A 9790-nucleotide genomic window follows, 5' to 3' on the forward strand; every position below is an offset into this window, starting at 1 on the left:
AATGAGTGCACTGTATGTGCCTAGAGTCTGCTCATAAGCATGTGTCATACTTCCAGGCCTCACAGAGAGCTTCTCTGTTCTCCCTGGCGTAGATACAGAATACTTTTAGCTGCTCACGGTGGAGGTCCCAGGTTCGGTAAGAGGACATTGAAGGAAGAATCATAGGATATCCCGAGTTGGAAGGGATCCATAAGGTAGCAGATACAAGGCAGCTGCTGCAGTGAAGTAGGACACCAATCCCTGCTGCATTGGAACGAAGAGGAAGAAGGGAGAGGGATGCAGAGCAGCTTGTCACCTCCTAGGTTTAAAGATGGAGAAGCCACAGCTCTTCCCACCTGCTGCCTCCTAACATATGGAATTCCAGTTCAGCATTTGCTCTGCATGCCCTGAGTGCCAGACCAGACCTTAGAAGCACTCAGCGTGACATGCTGATGCTGCTGTAAAGCCCAACCAGAATAGCGTGAGATCTCAAATGCCAGGAAGTGACAACTCTGACTCTTTGTCCTCGCGGGACAAGGAGGGCTCTACATTTACCCCAGAGCTCCTCACACAAGGTGAACCCAGCGATGCACTGAGGACACAACTGACCTCGGCTCAGTACCTTTGCATGGGAGCTTTGGACGGGACCCGGCGCACAGGAAACATATTCATTACTTCATAGGGGAAGCAAACAGGATGTCTGGACAAAGCACCAAATAAAAGGCTAATGACACAAATGGATATTTAATACAATGACTTCCTCTGATTATCCTATAAGGAAACACTTCAAATGCTGTCCATTTTGTACATCCTGCATCACTGCACTACGCTTCGGAGGCTGGGAGGGAGTTTTCCATGCTGTGCACTGGCAAGGTGGGCTCTGCTCTTACCTGCAGAGAGGAGAAGGCATGCAGAGCGGGATGCTCTGCCATGCAGCAGAACCCTTCCCCCCTCCATCATTGCTTTTTTCCCCTCCTGCCTTGTCCCCAAAGCAGCAGGAGCTGTGGATGCGATCAGCACTGGGATCCCAGCACATGGGGTGAAACCCTTAGGCTCAGTCTCTCCATAGGCTGAGCCATCCTCAGAACGTTCTGTGCTGGAGGAGTCACTGAGCAAACAGAATTTAGCCAAAGTCCCTGTTTAGATTAAGCCAGGACAGGATTTCATTAGCACAGCGCTGCTGTCGTTCTCTCTGGAGAAAAGACAACTGAAGCCTTTTGCTTTACAGCAAGAAGGGAAGAACAAATGAGACAAGAATAAAATAGTGATTAAAAAAAAAAAAAAATAGAAACTGTTTCCAGAGTCACGGTGACCTGATGGTCGCTTTTGGTTCAACTAAATCCAACCCAAAATAATTGGCAAGGAGGCCAAAGAGAGCAATACGCACAAGAACTAAGGCAAGGTGCTTTGCTGCTGGAGGGAGAGGCTCAAAAGCTCTCAGAAAATGACTTTTGATTTCTCTTTGATGCTGCAAAAATCAAGTGACAATTGAGATCTGTGTGGTTACTGACTTGTAAAAGCACAATACCATTAGGAACACAAAGCTGAATGATTGAGCAAAGTTCCTCTCTAGTTTAGACTTATAGGTTTTGCTAGCAGATATTTCACTCCAGTGCCAAGCCAGCACTTTGTTTAAAGCAGGCCTTTGTTAATATTTTGATTACGTTAATAAACATTATCAGGCAAACCTGCCTCTACCCTGCAAAGGAAGACCTTGCAAAAATCAGAAGAAAAAGTTCGACTCCTTGAAATTCTCAGGCAAAGAAATAAACAAGAGAAAAATGATGCTAATTCTCTCAGCCTACGCGGCCTTTAACTGTGTCGGTGAAATTAAATAGATAAGTAAAATAAAGCCTAATTAACTAATTCAATTACGGGCTATTTTTAAGACACTCACCTTCCCTTAAAGGAAAGCTATGGTCTGGGGATGAAGAGAAATATTTTCTAATGCCTTTTGTAATCTGACTTGCAGCAACTCATGCACTGCTTGCTGGGATTATGCTGCCAAAATTAATACATAAACAAAATCCTCTTCTTCATTTCTTAGCAGCGTCCCTGGGGCAAAACTTGTTTTCCTAATGTGATAAAGATGCTTCAACCAGTAAAGCCATCACTGATAGCAATTAAATTCAGGTACCTTTAGACACAGAGTGAATTATTGTTACTATTGTATCAGAGATGCAACAACAGTTTCCTACCCATCCATGAGTTGTGCCTAAGCTCAAGGGAAAGATCTCATTCAATCCCATCATTGCTGTGCAGCTGCTTTAGGAAATAAGCCAGTTAGTGCTCCATTCCAGGCCAAGAAAAATCATTTTCAGGGATGAGATAAGACAAAATTTGATCCTATGTTTACAGCTCCCTTCGCAACCAAGGCCAAGCTAACAGACCTGTGGGAAAGCCTTGCTGTCCCACAGAGCGCAGGTGTCACCAAGAAGACAGCCTGCCCCAAAGGGCTGATGTTCCTCCCCAACACCTTCCCTAGAGCAACACAGGGGATTAACTGACCTCTTCATTTGATAGCTCAGAGCTCCCTATTGATTCCCACATAGTAAGAAATCACAGTTAGTTGCAATCAGTTTTACAGTGAGGCAAAACTGCTGACAGCAAATTCAGCAGCCAGAGGCAAGACCCATCGTGCTGTTACCTTCTCAAGCAGATCAACAGCAATAGAAAAGCTGAGCTGCAAAACCAAATCTCAATCTGACCAACTTCACTGATGAGGGTCATCTTGTCCCACAAAAGCTCCAGCTTCTCTTGCCAGTCAAAGAAATCAATTCCCCTTCCTTCCTTCCCTGATGAGCCATTTCAGTAGGCTGATGCTTATTAGCATCCACCTCCAGCTGCAAGCAGCTCAGCAGCAGAGGAGGTTAAGTGTCACTGGAGCTGAGCAGCAAGATTGGACCTGCCCTACTCCAGCTGCATCCGTTGTGCTCTTGGGGCTGGGCCAGGCTCAAGACAGAGGATCTGACGGGGTGGAAAAGGAAATTCTGTGCATTCCTCATCCGTTGCCTACATGCCAAGTGAAATGCAAGTGATGAGCAGCCAGACCGGAGCGCTCGTCTGAGCCTTCGTTTGAGCTGTACAAATTGCAATGAGCTCGAAACAAAGTTATTGAGTTGGGTCCAGAGGAGCCAGGCTGCCAGGACTGTGAAATCCTTTGCCCTCCAGTGCTAGCACAGCAGGTGAAATGTTAGGAGGGGCATAAATCCTGGGTATGCCCTCCCAAGCCTGAAATCTGGCTTAGGAAAAACACCTGCCCCAAAATGTTCTGAGCATGTGAATTTAATTTTCTTTGACCTTTTCATCTCTTCTTAGCCAGGCACAAAAATATTCTCCTTAGAAGAATTCCTGCCTGGAAATGATGGCCCTTTTTTCCCCAAGGCCTTTGAAAAAGAACAAGTAACTTGTCTTTTAACAGTCTGCTGCTGCAAACAAGCAGTGCTACCACTGATTTTTCTCCACTGCTTGTTAAACAACCCATCTCTGTCAGTCTGTTTCCCAGGAGGGTTTGTGGCCCTGCCATTTGCACCATTCAGTGTGGGACCTGCTTCAAGCCACACAGCATATGAGTGACCTGGGTGACTTGGTGGTCACTGCTGAAGTGTCTCATCTGCTCCAGTGTCCGTGTGCTTCATATATCCATGCAGCCTAAGTGGCATTTGGTGTTTAAACTCACCTGCCCCAATACCTTATTTCAGCTGGATGCAATTTCCTCAGCATCCTCCCTTACCCATCCCTTAATGCAATCTCCTACAATGCTGGTCTCTGCTCAGCACTGATTTCTGCCAAAGCCACGTTCAAACTCAAGGCCACATTCTCCAGCCCAAACCAGCCAATGTGAATCAATGGGATAAACCTCACCAACACTTCCGTGTTCCTCAGGGAGAGTGGAAACTTCCCCAGAGAGTAGGACACTAACAGGCACAGGACATGGTGCTCTCAGGGTGTTGGTATAGGGGCTGGTCTTTTGCTAAGGGACAAGGGATCACAAGACCCACAGCTTTCCTTCCACATTTCTTCCCAGCAAACACTGGTGATTCAGGAGGAGCTTCTGTAGCACATGCTCTGAAGGTAAACAAACGCACTACTTTTAAAACAGTTTTGCATACAGGACATGTATTGGTTGTTAATATACAGGTGGTAGCAAATGTACAGAAGGAATAAGCAAAGGGAAACTCACCAGTGGTGGTGCCTTGGCTGAAGAAGCTGGGGCAGTCCTCACTGGGGAGCAATCTCCAAGAGATGCTGCCTCAGTGGGAGTCAGCCCTTAAATGAGGTCTCAGAGGGGATGGAGTCGAGCTCCACCCCTTCCGGGAGCACAGCTACATCACTCTCACCTGTGCTCCCACAGCTGACCCCATACTTGCCTCAGCTGATTAATCAGAGGTTCAGGCTGTGATTACCAATCTCCCATACAGGACTACAATGCATGGACCAAACCCAACGTCCTAAAAGAGTTGTTGCATCCCCATGGCCTGTGCTCCTGTTCCTTTGACCTTGCGTTCCTAACACAGACACATACCACACATTTTTCAAAAAGCAACCAGCAAAATGAGATATTTCACTGCATTTGATCCTCCCTGGGAGAGATGAGAAGAGAAAGTCTTAATGCACGCTAATCCCATCACCAGGGCACTGATGAAAGATATTTGGGATCACAGCACCTGCGAGGGATAGGGAAACCTACAGACCCCTCACGGTTCCCACCCCAGCAGCAGCTGCTTGTCAGAGGTTGGTGAAGCAATTCTCAATTATAGTTTTTCCACCATAAATAAGTCCATAGCAAGGATCAGTCGTGGCGACAAAGCAAGCAGCACTGTCATTCTGCACCATTGCATGTCTGCATCCTGTAGGTCACATCAGGCAGGGCAGCAGCCTGGCGCTCTGGGTGATGGTCAGTAAGTGCACGCTGCTCTTCACATGTTGGGTCAGATCCCCTCCTCAGCAGAATCCCTTGTGCCTCAGAAAATAGCCTGCAAAAATACAGATGTTTTGCTTCCATGGGAGCTTCATCAGCCTCTTGTTTGCAGGAGAATAAACCCTCTAAAAAAACAATAAATGGAATTAATCATTCTTTTAGCCCAGATAGGCACAGTCTAGATGAAGGTGATACTTTAATGGGAGGAAGAGAGTCAGGCAGCAATTTCCATCCTGGGGCTGGGGCAGGTGGCAGCCACAGGACTATGTGCAGACTTGTCCTCATTTTTGTCCTTTGACCCGCTCCCCTCCGCAGCCCAGCCCTGTTCACTGGCATCTCCTGTTTCCATTAACCCTCAGAGGGGGTGAGGAGAGATCGGTGCTGGGACTTTTTGCATGGGATGTGTGACAAACAGCATGGGGAGAGTGGGGACAGTGTTTATCACTTGGGAAGAACTGGGAAAGCCACCCAATGGATGGTCAAAGGACCTGCCACCACTGAAGGCTTCGCTGCCTGCAGACAACCACGTCCCAGAGCTTAAATCCAAGAACTTAAAAACAAAGGGAAAATACCCTCCTGCTGTCAGTCTCTACATGTGATCTGTGCTATTCCTGGCCAAACACAGCTTGACTGCCCAGCCACGGGCCAAGCCAGTGCTGCACTAGGAATGTCCAAATAAATCATATAATCATAATGTCATAGAACCGTAGAATGACTTAGGTTGGAAGGGACCTTAAAGCCCACCCAGCTCCTTCAAGTTCTATCTTTCTTTCTTTCTTTTTTCTTTTTTTCCATTTCTGAGTGAAATTGATCAATGGCAACAAAAGAAATTTCACCTTTGCAGGGCAGCCAAGTGCAAGGCAGCAGGCCTTGGCTTGGAGAAATCCCACTGCCCGTTTCACAAGACAAATGCTGACAGTGAACCTCATTACAAGTTGCTGCATGGTTGTTCGGGATGGATGGACGGACAGACAGGCTGTACCTCCCTCTGGTCCACTTGTGCTTCAGCCCAGCTGCACTCAGCCTGCCTTAGTAGAAGGTATATTTGTCATCAAAGGCACCTTAGCAATAGTGAGGCACACAGATTTATCATTATTCCTGCCAGGCTGGGTTCAGCCACCCCACCCTGCGCCTGGGAATTACCAAGTGCCACAAAGAACAAATTGAGGATTAAAAGGACCCCGCAATGTCCTGCTTTGCTGCTGGCCCTGGGGACGGAGCCGTCCCCTTCTCTTTGTCTCTGATGTGGGTTTGGCAGGTGGTGAGCCCCTCCTTGCCTCCCCGCCTGCATCAGGCGGCTTGATGAATATCCATCTAATTGGAATTAGGGATTCTCCAGACCAGCCCTCCAACTGGAGAAATTAGCTAGTTTATTCCAATAAAGATGCTAATATGGGAGGCTTTGTGAAGGGCGAGAAATTCTCATTGTCATTCAGAAGCAATTTGTAGCGGATTTGAAACCTTTGAAAAGGTGATGTGCTGGTGGCTGGGTTTGTATAATACCCATCCCGAAATTCACAGCTGAGCATTCTTCCCCCTCCATATGCTCAGTGCTGCCCAATTTGTATTCCCCCCACACCAAGGCACCAGAGCGGAGCAGTGAGTGGCACTGAAGGTCCCAGGAAGGGGCACCCATTGGAGCACCCCAGCTTCTCAGAGCTACTTTCTCTTTTCCAAGGGTTGGTCTATGGCTTGGCCATCGTGTTATTCTAATTAAACGTTATTCCTGCAATCTCTTTGCAGCTGTAGCCTTTTACACACTGGAGTCTTGCACATAGCACCCAGTGGGACTGAATTACCCAGAGAGGGGTGGGTTCTCCAAACTGCTGGGCAGATGATGCTTGAGGGACCTTCTGGCCAGACCTGCCTCCAACGCAATGGTCTGTGTGGGAAGCCTAATCAGCATGGATAGAATGAAACACTTCAGCAAAGTGCAACCTGCAGCTGTCAGCAGCTGGGGCTGCTCCCAGAAGCCCACTTGACTCCTGTCTATCTCCATATCTCTGTAACTTCAGTTCACTGGGCATGGTGGTGATGAGTTCATGGTTGGATTTGATGATCCTTTCCAATTCTTAGTGATTTATTCGTGCACAGCCTGGCACTGAAATTAACAGTTCCTTCATTGAATCCATATAACTAACGGGGGTTGCTCAACTTCCAGTGTCACTCTCTGTCAGATATTTCACCATCTGCCTGAATTTGAGTGTGCGATGGCCACTCTGAACCTGAGGGACAACTCCTATGCCTGCTGCAAGTAGCTTGAGGTCAGCTGGTTTGAAGCACAGGAGAGGGAGGAGGAATGCTTCTGCTCAGGGTCCTGTCCTTGGGTCAAAGCCCCATTGAGACCAGAGCCCACAGGTTGCTGGCAGGGACACTGGTAGACAAGCCCTGTGCCCACATGCGGCTTTCAGCAGCAGCGGCAGGGCAGAATTACAAATCCTGTGCTGGACCATGTCCTGAATATTTTCTCTAGGAATACCTGGCAACAGCAATGACTCGCGGTGTTTCTCAGTCACCATGCTGTGCATTCACTGCTCGGGCTACAGTTGAACCGCTATCATTTTTTTTTCGGATGTTTAAAGCAAATGTCAGATTCAGAGTAAGAGAAGAGTCTGAATACATGGCCACGAGGGGGGAAAAAAAGGGGCTTGGTCCCCAGCCAGGGCAGCTGATACACCAGGGAGGTTTTGCTTGGCTGTGCAGCCCGTCCTGCCATGGGTCTCTTGTGTGACCAGGGAGCAGATGAGGGTTGTATGGGAGAGCAGCATTGGCTGAGCTCAATGCTGTGCTCTGAAACAAGCTAAACTGAACTCTTAAACCCCCCTGAGTAGGGACTGCAGAATCTGGTTGTGATCACAAAGAGCTACGGAATTGTAACTGTACACTTCTTTTCTTATCTCATTTGTAATGTTGATCTGAATTTTAATGAAAATGGGGGGAGAAAAAAAAAGGTTTCTCAGACATTTTGGCCAGCACCAAAGCAATGCTTTGTATTATCTACCCAGAAAGAATAGCTCTATTAGCACAATAGCTTTTTTTAACCTCTTGAAAATTGGAGTAAAGACGCTGTTTTATTTCCTTATTTCCAGTTGGCTTCATTTCCTACACAGGGCTCAGAACTGGGGACTTTTCCCTTCCCTCTGGTCCTTCACTAAGATGGGGCCATGGTACCTCCCTCCCGAATGCAACAGGGAAAGGAGCTGAGAGACATCAATTTCCCCAGAATGCCTCAAACAGGCAATCCTATGGTGCCGCTGTCCCTGCCTCCAGAACCAAACAGGCATGGAGGTGCTTCCACCCAAGGGACACCAGTCTGCACTGGTTACTTCTCTCCCTTTTTCCTCTCTCCCTCCCTCCTTTCCAGGGCCCCCATAGCTTTCCTTTGTGCCTCCTCTATGATGAAAGGAGGCAGTCATTGATTGGATTAATAATTCAGAGCCTAATCTCACGGGCCGGTGTTCACAGCCCGTCAGGTGGCAATCTTTCATCTCGAGATCAGGATCAGCCAGATCCTGGAGAGGTCAGGGAGGAGAGCTGCAGCACGGAAATAACACGTTCAGGAGGCTTTTGTGGAAATGGAAAAGAAAATGGAAACGCCGTGTGTCCCACACTCTCAATTGCCCCACAGCCCAACACAGTGATACCTACAACCCCATGAAGATGACTTCTATGAGTCTCACGCTCCAACATGCCACCGTTCTCAATGTCACCTGCACCTTGTGGCTCCCAGGACACCACCTGCCTGCTGGTCTTGCACTGCCACTCTGGTTCTCCCAGGGCCAAGCTCCTCCTTTAACTGCCAGCTCGGTCACGTTGCTTTAATGGTTTGTGGAAGGACAAAGTTTACCGGCACTATTCGCTTGGTTTGGTTTGCAGCCAAGCAGGTCCTTGTGCAGGGAGAAGGATAAATTCATGAGCAGTACAGCACTGAACTGGGCATTCCTGGGACAGGCAGAGAAGCCTGAACATCCTGCCTTTAATTCTCAGCTGGCTGGAATTTACACACTGGGAGCTAATTCATACCAGTGCTGTTGAAGCCTATCAATAAGACCAACAGTCCGTTCTCCACGGAGTCCTTCTCTTCTCCCACAGCACCTCCCCACCACACTTAAGGTAGAGCTGCACCCCCGGAACCAGTGCCTTTAAACCTCTGCCTGTACCCTGCACCAAGCTGCTGCACGGGGCACAGAAAACAAGGTCAGAGACACGCACCTTGCACTTGGAACTGGAGGTGCCAACTGCTGCTGTGATGCCAAAGATTAACAGCGTGCTGATAAGAGCTGGGGGAAGTGGCCGTGGGGATTTCTGAGAGATCTTCGAGGTTTTGTGCCCGTTCCCAGCCCTGGCAGCAGCAGCTCTGCCTGTGCTACAGCATCCAGACCCCACAGCATTCAGAACTGCAAAGTAATTTGCAAATAAGTATGACAGAAGGAAATGGTTCTTTCTCTAGCTGATAACATATCTGGTATACATCAGCCTTTTCCCCCAGCCTTTTCTCTGTTCTTGCTTTAACAATTCATCCTCAAACACATTGTTCCTTTGTCAGGACCGTACACCCATCATACCCACGTTTAAGAAAAAAGACCTCCTGGATGGCAGGGTTTTTGCAGCAGGGTTGTTTAGATTTGTTGTGATTAAATCACATCCATTTTCTAATTTGTACCTAACACACATTCAGATCCCTCCTTAAGCTGTGCAGGCACATTTTGTCTCCTCTGCTGACTTAATCAAGAGAGCTGTTGTGTGCTCTGCAATTGTTGTCTCTTGCGCTGGGTAAGGAAAAAGAGAGAAAGAGAGAGAGAGAAAGGAGAGAAAGAAACGCTTTGCAAAGGGTTGTTATTACCCACGCGCTACACCGACAGCATATTTAGCACATCTGTGGCTCTGGGG

This window comes from Excalfactoria chinensis, chromosome 10 (assembly GCF_039878825.1).
Source record: "Excalfactoria chinensis isolate bCotChi1 chromosome 10, bCotChi1.hap2, whole genome shotgun sequence".
Taxonomy (NCBI): domain Eukaryota; kingdom Metazoa; phylum Chordata; class Aves; order Galliformes; family Phasianidae; genus Excalfactoria; species Excalfactoria chinensis.